This window comes from Chrysemys picta, chromosome 11 (genome assembly GCF_011386835.1).
Source record: "Chrysemys picta bellii isolate R12L10 chromosome 11, ASM1138683v2, whole genome shotgun sequence".
Classification (NCBI taxonomy): domain Eukaryota; kingdom Metazoa; phylum Chordata; order Testudines; family Emydidae; genus Chrysemys; species Chrysemys picta.
Window position 1 is genome coordinate 52722112 of NC_088801.1, and position 17586 is coordinate 52739697.

Sequence of the window (17586 nt, forward strand, 5' to 3'; positions counted from 1 at the left end):
CGATTCCTGACTCTGGCTTGACCCCTGGCTCTGGTAATTAGCAGTTGACTCTGGTGATGACCTTGGGCTTTGCTCCGCAATCTGAATGCCTGCTCTGCCCACTAGACTTAGCCCCTGCTCTATTAGACCAGACGACCTACATCTTGCTCCTTAACAGAACGTTCCATAGCTTTGGAACTCATTCTCCCCTTGTTCTGAAATAGTCCTGGTTTATAACCTCCAGGACACACTGCAAGGCAGAACTGAGGGAGAGTACAAAGACCTGGGGAGAGCACCCATGTTCCAGGAGCGACACCGGTTACCTGTATTGACTCAACAGTGTAGCTGACTGTTTGACTTGCGGTTCATTCTTAATAATGTTCAGAAGACCAAATAAGCAAACTTAACCAAATTTATTGTTTAAGGACAAAGTAGTACAATGCAAACAGGAGAAATACAGACCCTCCTTCTGGGAATCAAATTCTCACAGTATATTCACCTTACACAGAATGTGTGCTTCAAAGATGTGCACTTCAGCTAGCAGTATGGTTTTACAAGTTACAAAACTTTCTACATGTGACCAAAATCCTCCCCACCAGTTTGTCCCACTTGTTTAATTTGTTGTTCTGTACCTTCCTTATCTTTGTTTTGGATACTAGCATTTCAGATACTGCTCTGTTAAGGTATCTCCTCAGCTTGTATGGGGACAGAACATTAATATATTTTTGTCTTTGACAAATTTCCTGTTTTCTAACACCAAAGCTGACTTCAGCTTTGCAAAATGTTGTGAGATACTTGACATGGGTGAAAAGAATTGTGGGAAGAGCAAAGTTAACATACATTTCTAAAAAAACAACAAGGAGTCTGGTGGCACCTTAAAGACTAACAGATTTATTTGGGCATAAACTTTCGTGGGTAAAAACCTCACTTCTTCAGATGCATAGAGTGAAAGTGCATCTGAAGAAGTGAGGTTTTTACCCACAAAAGCTTATGCCCAAATAAATCTGTTAGTCTTTAAGGTGCCACCAGACTCCTTGTTGTTTTTGTAGATACAGACTAACACAGCTACCCCCGATACATTTCTAACACACACACACATATATAAATAAATGTATATTATACTCATACATCAAACCTGTTAAGAACATAAGAATGACCATACTGGGTCAGACCAAAGGTCTATGTAGCCCAGTATCCTGTCTTTTGACAGTGGTCAACGCCAGGTGCCCGAGAGGGAATGAACAGACCAGGTAATCATCAAGTGATCCATTCCCTGTTGCCCATTCCCAACTTCTGGCAAACAGAGGCTAGGGACACTATCCCTGCCCACCCTAGCTAATAGCCATTGATGGACCTATCCTCCATGAATTTATCTAATTCTTTTTTGAACCCTGTTATAGTCTTGGCTTTCACAACATCGCATACTATGCCTAACACCTATGAGCTTCCAGATAGATATTAAAGGTGTTGCTTTTAACCTACAAAGCTCTACATGGCCAGAAACCAGCCTACCTGAGAGCATGCCTCTCTTTCTTTGAGACGCTGCCACAACTTCCCTCAGTGGAACGAGCTGATGCTAGACTCTCCTCAATATAGCAAAGAGGTGGTGGCTGACAGGGTGTTCTCTGTAAGGGCTCTTGGGCTCTGGATTGCCTTCCTGCCTGTGGCCTGAAATAAATTGATTTGCTAACTTTTAAGGCACATTTGTTTCACCCAGCCTTTGAACTGGGTAGGTACAGTAGTTCATTTGTTTAATGCAGAGCCTGGAGCAAAAGAAATATGGAAGGATGGAATGGGTGAAAGTAAATGAACAAATAAAAGATATCCCAGTCTGTGGGCTGGAATAGCAGCCACACCCCCTCTATGCCAATTGCACAGAGTAATGGGGCTACTGATTCTGTGTAAAGGCAAATCCAGAATCCCTCTTCTGACCTATTCCCTTAACTCTGACCCATCTCCAATGTGTCCTTCTGTGTTGATATGAATTGCAGACATGGAGACCCTTCCTGCAGCAGTCAGGGTGCATGCAGGCACCATTGCACAGCCACAAAGACACTGGCACCTGCTGTATGTGAGCTTAACTGGGGTAGAGGGCATTGTGTCAGCCCTTTGCTCTGGGGCAGAGGCAAGGCACATACAAATGCACATTTCAGTTCAGTTTAAATCTATTCATGCCAAAATGCATAGTCAAACATTTGCAATATGTGGACCAACCTCTCTTATGCCTGAAACCATTTATAAAAAGGAAAGGGCCACTAAGCCAATTGTGATTGTTATTTGTAATTTATCATCTATGAGTATTAATTAAATCAAGAAAAATCTCTGGTCGTCGCTCGTAGAGGTGCTAAGACTCTTGATGGTTTGTATGAGAAGTATTCTTGCAGGGATCAGAAGGCAAAAATCCCTAGAGCAGGGGTGGCCAATCTGTGGCTCTGGAGCCACATGTGGCTCTTCAGAAGTTAATATGCGGCTCCTTGTATAGGCACCAACTCTGGGGCTGGAGCTACAGGTGCCAACTTTCCAGTGGGCCAGGGGGTGTTCACTGCTCAACCCCTGGCTCTGCCAGAGGCCCTGCCCCCACTCCACCCCTTCCCGCCCCCTCCCTTGAGCCTGCCATGCCCTCGCTCCTCCCCCTCCCAGAGCCTCCTGCACTCCATGAAACAGCTGATCAGGAGGTGCGGGGAAGGAGGGGGAGGCGCTGATAGGGGGCTGCTGACGTATTACTGTGGCTTTTTGGCAATGTACATTGGCAAATTATGGCTCCTTCTCAGGCTAAGGTTGGCCACCCCTGCCCTAGAGTGTTTATATATGTACACCCACTCACACAAACACACACTGAGATATAAAGTTTAGGCACCATGAAACCAATTTGGACCTCACAGAAGAAAGAGGCTTAGGAGAGTTATAGTTCTGACCAACTAATTATTCTGATTTTTTAATCAGAGGAACTGAAAAAGGATGTTTTATCAATACCAACATTTAGCAACAGGCTTATTTCAAATGACAGAAGCATGGGTGATGTTCAAAGGAAAATTGACTAATACTTGTTTTCCTTTTAACATACAGCTGCAATAGCAAGCCATAATAGAAAATTAGCAAGGCTTAATAAAACGTATCTGTTCTGGGAACTATTGATTTTACTCATACAGTATGTACATATTTGGCTTTCCCTCAAAATGAAAAGAAAAAACCTTTAGAAAAGTACTGGTAAAAACAGAAAAAAAATTTCACTCCTTAAGCATGCAATTAATTTCTGATTCAAAAATGTCATCATTTGTATGTGATAGGAAAGAATATTCTTTATGATCAGTCAGGCAACAGTCACTATTATTTAGGAATGATTTGAAGGCATACAAACTGAAAATAGTATTTTAAAAAATGCAAAAGAAAAAAAAACATGTCACCACCCTAAATATGTGAGCCAAATGGTAACTTTGGAAAAAAATGTTTTATATAACTTGCAAAGTAACGGTATCCAAATGAGCACACAGCTTGAACCACTACCAATAAAATAAAATAAAAGTGTGGGGGGGGGGGAGGAGAATAATTTACATTTAAAGGAAGAACAGTTAAACTCATTTCATGCTCCTTCACTGCGTGCAAATATGCATCACTATCCTGGGCATTGATTGCTTTGTTTTCAGCTGTCCAATCTTTTCATACTTACCCATATCATAGGGCCAAATCTTAGAAAACGGTGAGTGGGTAGACCAGATGCTTAGGAATCCCTACAGAAGCTAATAAATCCTCCCATCTCAGCCAATACAACCAACGTGTTTCCCTCTGTTGAGGGAGATTGACCAGCAGGATTGTGTTTTTGCAGATCCACTGGCCCCACTCCTTCCCCCGCTATCAGTCTACCTAGGTTCTTACGAGACACCCATCACCATGTGTTATCTGATCACTCTCTGCCTCAACATTTTCTCCCTGCACTGGAAAACACAGAATTCCATGCAGGGGATGCAGACTTGTTTAGACTGCCCAGATCCTACCCTTTCCCCCACGTTTAGCAGTGAAACTGGCCTAGTTCAGCTGGATGGGCCAGTCCTCGGTGGCTGCACAGAATGAGACAGGATATGGCCTTACCCTATTGCATAGAGTCAAAGTGGACTGCTTACACTTTCCTGAAAATGTAGCCATCTCTGCCCTAGCTAGAGCTTTACCAAATCAATGTCTGCATTTTTTGCCACACAATCTATTACAAGATGGGGGCTGGGCAGGGACTAGGACAATATTCATTGCTGAGCAGGGCTACTCCCAGGAGCATAAAACTGGGAAGGCTCTGTCTATACTGGAGATTTACCCCGCTTTGGCTAGCCATTGGTATAGCTGTATTTGTGCAAGCCCCTATTGTAGACAGAGTAAACTGCTGTAACCTGTGATTTACCTTTGTTTCCAGGAGGTGTAAGCGCCACTACGGCAAACAGCAGCTTTACCTGCGTACACTAGAGGTTTGCTTGGTGCAGCTACACCACAGCTGGTCACTGATAACTATAATCGGGGCAAATGCCCAGTATCCTAAAATCTATGGGTCTGATTTTTCATCAACGAAGTCAACTTTGCATTGCTCAAATGCTGCAAAATAGACTTAAATTGGCCACTGCACAAGGGCCCTATCTGCTGTCCGACCTCCTAGACCAGCCACCACCATCCCCAGCGCAGGCAGGCAGGCAGGGCACGACAGACCGAAGCTCCACTACACCTGGTCCTCTACTCGTGTAAGGTCCCTGGCGGACCTTATGCAGATGATATAAATTAAAGCTGGTCCTCAGCAGTTCTAAGTTACGTCAGGGCAAGTTGGTGCAGGATCTGCAACCAACTTCTTGCAGCCTCTAAGTGAGAGATATCTATCTATATACAGTATAGGTAGCTAGTTAGAAGATAAAGTGCCAGTAGATGGTGCTCAAGAATATGTAGCATAGTTCCTGGCTTTTGTAGGACCAATACAACTTATTTTTGTGTACTGCAAATGGCTTCTTGTGAGCAGCTCTTTACAGAGAGCTCTTAACTTCTTCCTCTCCACTAGGGAGCTTCTGCAAGGTGGAGATTCCAGCCCTATATATTTTAGGGCAGCGATTCCATTCACCTTAAGAGAGGGGGGGAAAAATCAGCAGAGAAAGGGACATTCTCTATCCAGACGCTGTTGGAGACTCCAAAGCTCCCAGCTAGGAGATCCCTGATAAGTCAAGGAGAAAATACAAACAATTCCAGTGAAGCATGTTGGAAATTCCCCTATAATTCTCTAAGGGAGAAAGGACTCTTAACAGAATGGAAATAGCTCAGCAAAAACTTCAGCAGCTTCTCCGTTTCTGTGTGAGAAGAGGCATTCCTAGTTCCAGCAGGGTTATGTAGTTGTTAATTTACATTTTCTTAAAAACTAACATTATAGCTGTCTCTGTTCAGAGTTGATTTTCTCACGCATATGAGTGCATGCTCTTAGGTTTGCACTGAATAAACCCACAGCTGATTGAAATGTTTTTCAGTGGAATATTAGCCAAATAGATAATGGTGTGCTGCATTTTTTGTTGTATTTTACTAAAAAAAAAAAAAAAGAGTCCTTACTGCCATGCCAAAAACGTAAAGGCAAAAATCTCAGCATCAATTTGGGCAGTGATTTATTTCCCAACCCCAAATTCTGTGAACTGAGAAAAGATAACAATAGTAAAAGCAATCAAATTCTTCCAGCTATTTAATCACCTCCAAGGCATGGGAGAGGATCATTACCACATTTATTTTTACTCACAGCTGGCTATAGAATATTCACTGGAAATTTTGTTTGAAAATGTATTTGATTTTATATTCAATTTGCTTCTGGAGAGGCATCAAAATGCCATTTTTTTAATCATAGCATGGCCTGAGGCCTGGACCTCCAAACTGTGCCATATTTTCCTGATCAGCAACCCAGTTTATATTTATTATACCTCCTTCTGGCTCTTAGTTTCATAATAGGGAATGTGAAATGATTGATGACTAGATAATTAACCAAGGGATCCCTCTCTGGGTAAGTATCTGTACTCATTAGACTAGAGAGAAAATGTAACTGTTATTTTCATAGTCTCTTTCCCATAGGCACCCTGACACTTTCTCAGAGCAAGTAGTGAGAAAATGTAATTGCTAAACTCTCACACACTCATCATTAAACGGATACCCTTTTCTCTCAATCTTGATTGATAAAGGAAGCTATAGAAGTAGAGTTGTGTAGCTCCTCCCCCCATTATAATGGGAGGAAAGAGAATCTCAATCTCTGTGTTGCTACAGGGTGATTAAAAGAGTACAAACAATCTCATTGTCTCTAGGCATGCAACACCAAAGGAATGTATATGGCTGTAAATAATGTAAAAGTAGTACCAGAAATCTTACAAGGAAGACTATTCTCACAAGATATCCAGATGAACTTTTAAGGTTCCCAAGAGGCGTGGACACATATCGAATTTTGAGTGCTCGCCTGACCCAAACGCGTACTGAGCTAATTACACATTGTAGGAATTTGTTGTGAGTCAAATTTATTAACATGGGTGTCTTTTAATGTTTACACTGCACTTCAGTTGTGGATTGGTGCTGCAGTTTCAAAAAACAGGAAATTCCAGCCTTTGTTTTGAGAACAGCATCTATTAGCCATATTTAACCCAAAGCATTTTTTTTAATTTAAATAATGGCGGCCTTAATAGCTTACTGCCTGAAATGTTCTTTGATTCTGAGGCATAAAGCTTTCAAACTGTGCACAATCAAATATAAGGGGGTCTGTTAATGCTGTGTGCTGGCATGAAACATTATTTAGAAGATAGAAAGGTGATTAGCACCTTCTAAGCTCTACAAAACCAGAAAGCTAAAACAATCTGGATTGGATACTAACATTGCATATACAGTTCTTTAACATCACATGTCCTTATACTAGAGGTTAGCACAGCGGTTTTAGCAAATGAAACAAAATCAGAAATTCAAGGCTTTTTGATCTATGAAAGATAGTGATATTGGGTAACAGCAATATTGTCCTTTAATCACATTGGTAAATACACTGCCATGGCACCAATTTGCTAGAGCATTTGGACCCTGGTAATTTTTTTTTTTAATAGGAGAGAGAATGTGTGACCATTAAAAAAAGAATTTGGATTTTACCTAATCTATTTTTAGTTAAAAATATTTCTGTATTTGTTTGGGTCATAATGGATCTTAACAAAACAGCCCAATTCAGGCTTTTGCCTAATATGGCATAGTCTTCTCACCTTATTCATGTGAGTAATCCTACTGATATCAATTGAATATGGTCAACAGAATGTGACTAAGAGACCAACAGCAATGCTTTATCTCATTAAATACCATTGGACAATCCTCTGTGCCTCCCTCACAACAGAGGTCAGATTGATTCCTCTCTTCTAATCAGGTATCAGCGCTAGGCACCCTACAGTGTAGCTAGTCAAAATGTTGGGGATTCTCTCCCCCCCCCCCCGCCCGCACACAGAAAGCTGGAGAGAAAACTACGAGTTTCATTTCAATTTCGTTTTCCTGTTTTTTGAAATGCCTCCTTCCTTCATTTTGAATTGTCAGGGTTTGGTTTCGTCCCCCCCTCCCCCCTTCTGTAACTTTACTTTGTCCCATTTTCCATTGGAGAAAAGAGGTGATGGAAATAGGGGAAAGTTTTTAAAAAAAGTTTAAATAGTGACAAAATAAACCTATTTTTTAAAAATATCTTCATGCTTTTGCAGTAGAAAAAAGTTAAGTTCAAGAAAGTCTCCACCTCACCTCCCCAAATTTGCTGTCACTAACTTTTTTCTCAAAAAAAAAAAAAAAAAAAAAAAAAAAAAAAAAAAAGTGAGACTTCCCCCCTCCCCCCTTTCTTTTCTCACTTCCTGTAATGGCTGGTCTGCACACAGATTTGCACCAGTATAACTATGTTGGTTAGAAGTTATAACTATATCTGTTTTTAAAAAATTACATCAGTACCACCCCTACTGCAGACACAGTAATAATAGTATAAAAATGTCATGTAGAAGTATAGCTTATTCCCCTTACCAGCCACAGTATGAGGGTAGCATTGCAAGTACACACTGTGCGTATAAACGCAAATCACAACTTAAAAAACAAACCAACCATACTTCCAGTAGCACAAAGAGGAATAGAGGGGAGACTAGAAATCTGAAAGTGGACTTTTTTTTGTTCAAAAAATTCTGAAACTTTCCAGTTGAAATTTTTGTGAAAACTGAAAAATTTAGTCAAAAACAAAAAATTGTCCACAAATATTCACCAGCCTTAGAGCTCACACATATACTGAAAGTTCAGTCTTTGCCCTTACAGTCCAAACACATGATAAGAGATATTATGTGGGCAGAAACAAAGAGAAGGACGACGACGAAAATGGAACAGCGATGTACTCTCTCATTACTCTATATTTACGTCGACCCATAAGGTTTCTTTGGTATATTAGCAGCAGTGATGGCACAACCACTGCTTAGCTGTCATCCAGAGTTGTCCTTCCACTCTTTGCACCTCTTTCCCAAACACATTCACGCTCCCTACACTATCCTTTCCCACATATTTTCAGATGCTGCAAAATCTGTTGATAGATATTGGGGAGCCTTTTGAATTGTCCTCCAAGTGCCACTTCGCATCATGGCTGTTCTGTCTAGAGTCACTTTGCCATCACAAAATAAAAGTCCTTTAAAAATTATCAGTTCCCTTATTTCTTCAAGTGCTTTCTTAATTCATCACTGCTTTGATGGCAGCACCTATTAAAAATTAACTTTTAAAAAAAAAACAATGGCAGTTCTACATTCCTAGGTCTCAACGTGCCATTTAAGACAAATTCGCGCCCACTCCTGTGGGATTTTATTTTGCTTCGGTGAGTGGTTCTGGAATAGCTTTAACATTCTAGAAAATGTCTTCATAGCTCACCAAAAAGTTATTTGACTCACAATATGCACCTGATCTTGCAACTCTTCCTTACTTGAATAGTACCATTGGCGACAGGTGGCCCAATCAGATTGGTATCAATGAAAGTATTTCAGTGAGTAAGGATAATATGTGAGGAACTGCCCCAGGATCAGGCATTCTATTACTCTTAAAAAAAACAAAAATAATGTGAGTGTTAAAGATCATCAAAAACAGGTGAGAAGTGCAGCTTCTGGAAATTACACAGACTAAAACAAATGACAGCTATGCTATACATAGGGATGAAACATGCAGATTAAATACATCAGCATTAAGTGAATGGGTAGGTTAGGGTTTTCCAATGTATTTACAGCAGACTCTCTCTAATTCATCCTAAGTACTGGGCTACCCATAGCAAATTACACAATTTTAATTAGAAAGTAAGTGAAGAAACAGAAAATAATCTGATGAAACTATATATTGTATATTGTTTAGGAGAACTGTAATTATCATTCTTCATAATGGACTAGGTCATATTTCATACAAATAATGAATCCTTGGTAATATATAGGAAATCACTACATCTCTCACTTATTTGATCTTTACTCAGCAGCAAGCAGAGTGTGACAGCTTGGCAAAGTGTAGATTAGCAAGGGTATTTAATATTAAAATAGTAAAAGGTATTTTATGTGAAGAAAGTCTTCCTGGGTCATACCCACAGAAGATAATCCTATTAGTGCTCAGAATCATTACATTCATTGTCCTATGAATCTGAACAGTACAAAACAGCAGAATTTTCATGGAATTTTAGTGAGATCACCTCTAGTCTAGTCTGCTACTTTACTGTAAGTACAATGCAAAGTGTGGGCTATGAATGAAATCACCATGGGTTCCTGGGCAAATGAAGGAAAAACCACAAGCAGACTAAGTTGTACAGAGAAAGTAATTTAACCCCAAAGTGTGATACATGTAAATGGTCAGCCTTAGATTATTTTCAATGTATGTATATACGTATACACCTAAGAATTTTGTAAAGGTGCATGATGATAACTTTATAGAAAATGTAATAAGGTCTGAACAGAGATTTCTGGTAAGTGAATGGCCTTTTGAGTTTCTTATACAGGGTTTATTGTTAATAAGTACATTATAATACAGTAGTATTACAATTAATTTATGTACTAATTGATAATTTTTTAAAAACAGAGATATTTTCAGTATCACATGCTTGTGCACTCAAATCACAGGGGTACAACTTAGAATGTGCAATTTTCATACCACAATTCATTGCACAGTTGTCTGTGCAAAGGCCTCAAACCTGAGCGGCACCCTGTCACACTGTCTAGAGCGGTTCACGACCGTGAGTGCCAAGAGCAGGGCAGACTGTCAAGGAGCAGGGCAGAGACCCCAAACTGGTTGTGTGTTCTATAATTAGATTTCACCAACCCAGTAACATATGTGAACTTCTAAAGCACTATAACAGTCTTAGCATGGAGTCACAGCCAGTCCCCTTAGACATACCTGTCTATCTTGCCACCTAGGCAAGCTGGACTGAGTAATAGTTGGTTGCTATATACATCAAATGTCACTAAATATTCAGGTTGCTTCCTGTCCCAAGAGACCAGTCACTTACTCTAGATCAATTTGTACCTCAGGTCTCTCACCAAAGAGAACACATGTAGCCAATCCTGAAATAAACTAACTGAAGATTTATTAACTAGGAAAAAGAAATGAGAGAGTTATTACAAGGTTAAAGCAGGCAAACATATATACACAAACAAATTACAGCCTATTGTTTAAAAAGGTGACAGAGTTTGTAGTAATCTGTGAGCTCTCAATGTCTTTTAGGGCTAACCCAGGTTGATCCTGGGGATCTCTACTTCTGTATCATAGCTCTAGCCTTGTGAGAATCCAAACAGCAAAACAGATGAAAAAATTTCTTGCCCCCTATTTTTATTCCCTTCTTCCAGAATTCAAGCTAATGGGACGAGCCTTTTTGCATGGAGCCTCCTCATGGTATGAAATGGCAATTAACAAAGTCTTTGTATTGTGGCATTCCACAATGGCCCATTTAGTTTTGATAGTCCTCCTTGACGGGCAGGAGACTCTCACCTGACTGGGGTCACAGTTTTAGAGCAAACATTTTTTACACTTATAATGCAAAAACTTAAGTATTACCTCAGAGGATGTGATAAAGATATTATAAGTGAGATTAATGCATGCAACAACTTACAAGTATTTCATAAAGTCTAAACACACGGTTATAAGTCCAATACCCATATTAGCTACACTAACACAGGTGAAACAGACTGGTTTCCAGCAATGAATTTGTCAGTGCTCAGCTGAGGCCTAAAGCCTTGGTAAGAGCTGGTGCCTGGTCTGCCAGTGCCACCAGGGCCGGCTCCAGGTACCAGCATAGCAAGCAGGTGCCTGGGGCGGCCAATGAAGAGGGGGGCGGCACATCCAGCGGCAATTCGGCGGCGGGGCCGTCACTCCCTCTCGGAGCGAAAGACCTGCCGCCGAATTGCTGCCGATCGCGATCGCGGCTTTTTTTTTTGGCTGCGTGGGGCGGCAAAAACGCTAGAGCTGGCCCTGAGTGCCACACACCCAAAAAAGTGTGAGATGTTTGTGGATCCACATAACAGGAGGCAGATGTGTCCAGTGCTACTCTAAACTATACCCAGTGGCCAGTTAGGGATTGGCAGGGCACAGAGTGCTCCAGTCATGCCAACTCCCCAGCTCCTGGGAGTGTTTCAAATCTACCCCCCTATGTTGGGGTTCCAGGGAAGTTGAAATAAGAGCTAGCTATGATGGCTTTATGCCAGCTGTCAAGGCTGATTAACCACTCTGGCACTTCAAGTACAGAAGGTGGGGGCCCACAAGGATTTTAAAAATGTATACTGGCCTCTCCAGGCTTGTATTAAACTTCCAAGGTTACAGCTTTTCTCTGACCTTGGCTTGGTAAACACTGCCACCACCCAAACGCAAAACCCCTTTTGGAACCCAGGAAGACATACTTGGGAATTTCTTCCTGTGGGGTACCCTCAAGCCCTTTCACCCCTCCCCTCCCCAGGGAAGAACTGAGAAAGAAAACAAAGGAAATTAGCTGTTGCCACCAACTAATTAAACAACATGTACACAAACCTCTTAGGACACCAAAAATCCAATCCTGTTCTTAAAAAAGGTAAATTTTATTAAAAACCAAAAGAAAGAATACACATCTAGAATTTAGGCTTTTGCTAGTTTTAAAAGAGCAATTCCAAAAATTAAGCACCCAAAATAGCTTTCTTAGGGGTTCAGCTTAAGGGTTACAAGCAAACAAAAGCATCTGGGGTTAGCACAGAGAAGTCCATTAGCCATAAGAAATAAACAGAAACAGAAAATACACCTAATCGTGTCTTTCTAAACATTCCTGATCTACTTACATATTTGGGTTGTTCTAGATATGATCTGATGATTTTCATATCTGGCTTAAAGCTTCTCACAGCATAACTGCTCCCTGTTCCCCTCTTTCCCAGAAGGCAACAATAGAGAGAAAGGGGAAGCCCCCCCCCCATTTTAAAAAGTTCTAGCCTTCCCATTGGCTCTTTTGGTCAGGTGCCCACTCCCTTTCCTTTACCTGGGGGACTTAGTTAACCCTTTACAGGAAAAGCAAGCAGAGAACAGCCACCAAGAGGGACTTTATAGCTCACTGGTTGGCTGGATGTCCATAAAAGGGAGCCAGCCCCCCTTCATTTATCACACCAGCTTTACACCAGATAGGGCATATACACGTTATGCATCCACATATGCCAAGGCTGGGGGACATTGACTGAATTGTTCCTCTTCTGGGTAATCAGTTTGTCTCCCTTTTCTCCAGCTTTTATAGAATCTGGTTTCCAGATGTAGAGGCAATTTTATTTCTCATGTCTTATTTCAGAGGCCTGTTCTGACCAGAAAGCTTCTCTCCTCAGCTGCTTCCTTCCAGCTCATTCTAACTGTGCTATCACTCTGGGACGTGCTAGATGAACAACTCCTAGCCTCAAAGCATATTCAGAAAAGGAGAAACATTTAAAGAGATAGTAACTCAAGAGATCAATATATTTCCAACCTGTATACTTAATGCAGCAATTCCTCTCTTACCCTGCAATTTTAATCTACTTTCAGTTGAAGCAGGATGTTACACCGTGTGTGTATATTTGTCATGGGTCTTATTTGCTAAAGAGAAAAAATTGCAGACTTTAACTGCTTCACACAAATCACCAAACAAGATGTCATATGGAGGAAAAAGCTCTGTGCATGGGCAACCACATATTAAAAATCACAGGCAGAGGGCTAGGGATCACTGCTTCTGGGAACAGATGACTGGAGCAGAGGGCACCAAATGTGGGCAGGTTTCATTCCATCCCCTTTCCCCCCTCTTCCCTCCCTGTGCTGTAAAGCTCTCCACCAGCAACAGAAACTCAAATGTGACTCTCTCTTTTTCTGGGATGGGATGCAAAAGCAGCACACAAGTGCTGCTATCACAAGTAGGATGAGTAAGATTTTCCTCATCTTTCACGTGCGCGCGCGCGCACACATACACACACATCCACACCCACAGACACAAATATTTGATTCTGCTCCAAGTGCTGATGCTGACAAGTTAATATTTTGACTCCTGAATTTCTAAAAAAAAGAAGTTGTTTTACATGTATTAATTCGTATACATTCTACCTTCAGGCTGGACCATCCCTTTATCATCTTTCACCCCCCTCAATGCTTCCAAAAATCATCTCCCTTCTAAAGAAGAAGAGAAGGTCTTAAATGCCAATAATTTAGCAAGGAGAATTCCACTTAATTTCTGTCTCCCTGTACTGCACATTGATTATTAAATGGATGACTATCATTTTATCTTGCGGATGTATACTGCATCTCACCAAGATCCCCTTCAAATCAAGCCTTGGACAAATGTATTGTTGTGCAGAGGATCATCAATGATGACGACGGGGCCGTGATATTGCCCAATTACTTCCTCCTCTACCTCTTAAAAAGTAGATTGTAATCAGATGATTACTCACCATTATTCATATCTGAGTAGCTGTACTTCACAGAAAATGTGCTGACAGTCCAGCAGACCTTAAAAGAATAGATTGGGTATGGGGAAAAAAATCTTGTGAACAGAGAGCCAGATTCTCCACTGTGAAGGGTGACCACATTTTCCCAAAGGGAAAATGGGACACTGCATGGGGCTAGCCCAAGGCCCTCCACCCGCTTCCGCATTGGGTCAGCCTGAGACGCTCCTCTATCCCCCGCACGTGGGGCTGGCATGTGCCCCCCCTGCCACCTGTCCGCATGGGGCTGGCCAGGCCCAGCTGCTCTCCCAAGCCCTCTGTCCTGCACAGTGCTGGTGTTGCTGCTTGTCCTCTCTCCCCCCCGCAAACATTCCTCCACACCCCACTAGGATTCACACTCCACTTTTTGGCAAAACTGCATTTGTTCAGTTGGCAAGAGCAAACGGGACAAATGTCCAGTTTTGCCAAAAAAGTTGAGGCAGCTGGGACAGGGCTTAAAGAAGGGATGGTCCTGGCCAAAACGGGATGTATGGTCACCCTACTAGTGTGTTACACCATTATAACTCCATTTACATCAGCATCAAATGCATCTGCTGCAATGGAGACTCTGGCCCATCACCAGCAAAGGATTGTGTGTGCCATGTGGCAAAACCACCTAGGTCTGCATTCTGCAGGTGTACTACTAAACTATCAGTTACCTGCTCAGAGAGACTTTCTTATGGTTTAATTTACACTTGTGAATTGTACATTCTTTGATGAGGTCTTGCGAGCAGTTAAAAGGCTGTTTTGTGAAAAATGGTTAAACGGTTTAAACAATTGAACATATCGACGTACCATGGTTAGACATGGTGACATGCATCACAAAAGTGAAGCAGTGGCATTTTGCTAACCCCATCTCAGAGCACAATTTCTCAGATTAAATTGTCTTCTCTGCATATGCTGTACTAACGGCACCTGGTTTTATTTTTGTCAGCTCCACATCCTATCAGACAAACCTATCACTGCCCATTACAGATGCTGTGTTGCTAAGTTCTGGCTTTATACTTAGAACACACTTCAAAAAACCTGGATGTGGTTGTGTTGAGTGCCCTGCAGCTGCCATTGGCAGCAGCTGTTTTATGTGAGTCAGCTGGAGAGCACCTGCTAGTTAGGTCCCTTCTCTTTGGTCACTAGAGGCGCAATTTGGCTTCATCATACAGGTACGCTCGCAAGAAGGCTGCTGCGCAGTTATAGGCTTCCCACAAGAAATAGCTAGAAGGCCCTTTTCAAGCAGCTGAAATGTGCCATTTGAAGGATGATATTAATTTCCTAGCTTTGGAGGGTTTGATTCACAAACTTGATGTATGGTTTTGTTCAAAAGAGTCTGGGTCTGGTCAAAAGCCAACTGACATCAATAGGAGTCATTCCACTGACTTCCATGGACTTTGGATCAGACCCCATGAAATACGGCAACAAGATCTGCTCTATGCTCAGAAAGTCTATGCAGTGGGGGCTTTGTGTGGGCTCCCTGCACAGGGGTGTCATTCATGCTCTGTGTGTATTAAGTGCTATAACTTGCTTAATGACAATGTAAGTTCCTACTCCTTTTTACTTCTGCTAGCATTATAGAGCTAACACAGCAAGACTACATCTGAGCTTGGGAATCCTCAGCAGAACTATTCACTAGGTTCCAGCTGCAGAATCATTATAATTCGGTATGATATACACTGGCCAGAAAGAACCCAGGGAGCTTGCAGCTTTTGTAAGATGAGCACATGTGATACTGTCAGGCAAAGTTCTTACTCCACAAGTAGTGCCAGTGAAGATAGTGAGTTACTCATGGAGTAAGATGCTATGCAGCATGAGTACGAAGATCAGCATCCTGCCCAAAATATTAATCTCTTGATGACACTTTTTTTTAGAATTTAGCTATGCTCACTCACTTTTCAAATGTTGCTTTGTGTGTCAGTAAATATTTAAAAATCAGTTCAAATTGTTTTTTATTAGTTTCCATGATTGTTGAAACAAAGCCAATATACTGTCTGTGTGTTCTGGCCTTGGACTTGTTTAGGAATATCCCAGATTATGTGTCACCTTTGTACTGAATTTTCTTGGTGATACAAATGGCTGCGGGAGGGACAGGGGGAACAATAGGCTGAAGGTGTAAATTCAACTCTGCACATTTTAGTGGCAATAGGAATCTGAACTAGGGTTACAGATAATATGGTTTTCTTTTGTAAAAAAATGTTTACTACACAAAGAAAGTTTCTAATCTGCTTCTTCACATGCACTGAGTTTTTATTCTAGGGAATTCTTATGACCCAACCCCAACTACACAGATAGCCACTAACGGGTTTTCAATATAGGGCCAATCCTTTGTATTCAAGTGAGTTGGTTATCCTCTCATTTACATTGATTTAATACCAACAAAACTCCATTGTCATCAATGGAATTACTTTTGATTTTACCCTGATACATAAGTTAGAGCAGAACCAGCTCCGGCATCAGTCACTATTGTGTCAGGCCTTTTAGAAAGATATCTATAACAACAAATATCAAAGACTATCAATAGCAACATTTGCAGGGAAAAATAAAGACAACTTTCATCTCTATTGAATTACTGTAAAACAGATGGATTTTTAATGGGTCAGATGTTTGCCAAAAGCATGGAGTGAAATCCTGGCCCTACTGAAGTCAATGGTAAAATCTCATTGACTTCAATGGGGCCAGGATATTTCCTGTTCCAGGACAACAGACATTTCTGCCAATACTATTTTCAGGCCAGTAAATGAGTTGCGTAAGTTGAACAGACATTATATTTATCTGACGGTTAGTGTAGTTATGGTGGGAGAGGGGAAATTAGTGTGTTTAACTTAACAAAACAAGAAACATGTAATTAAGAGGTATGCCCATCTTCACTGTGATCACTTAGCTTTGCATGCTACATCCCTTTCCTCCAGCCTTCTGTCTTTGTCTCTTTTAGATTCCGTGTATTGTGGACTATGCCTTCGTTTCTGTTTGGAAAACGCATAGCACACCATGGGTTCTACGACATTATAATTATAATTATTATTATCACTGCTACGAGATCAGAAAATGAGAAAGAATTAGACCAAAAGTACACTACACTATACACTGTGTACTGCATGCTAAGTGAAAACAATTCTTTCCTTGCATAGCATCTCTCCAGAAATATACAATACCCTACAGACTCTCTTGGTTTTCCCTGAGTTCTTGGTATTGAGGAATTTTTTAAAAATCCCCAAAAGTCTGCACCACAGGAGGGCTGCAAAATCATAATCACACAAGTTATCTAAATATTCATTACACCATGGGGAAAGGAAACATTTTAAACCGTTAATTGCATAAAGCTGCTGTACACTGAAGCCAACACATGTACTGTTTCTCAGTCTCCCACTGTGTGAAGAAATGGGACCAGCAATTAAGATGTGACAAGAACAGCACATATATATCTATCACAAATTCCTAGGGCCAGATCAACTCCTTCCACAGGAAGAGAAACCAACCACACGAAAAACTCTGTGTGAGGGAAGCCAGCTAGGAAAGGAATGTTCCATGAAGTTTTCCTTGTAGAATTTTCTTTAGGATATCATGGTCTTGATCCAGAACATGGGCTGTGAATCAGACCTTATATCAGGAGGTGGGTTTGTCCTCCCTCACAGCATGGGCAAGGGCTTTGGCTCCCAGGACTTGAAAATCTTGGGGGAGCCAT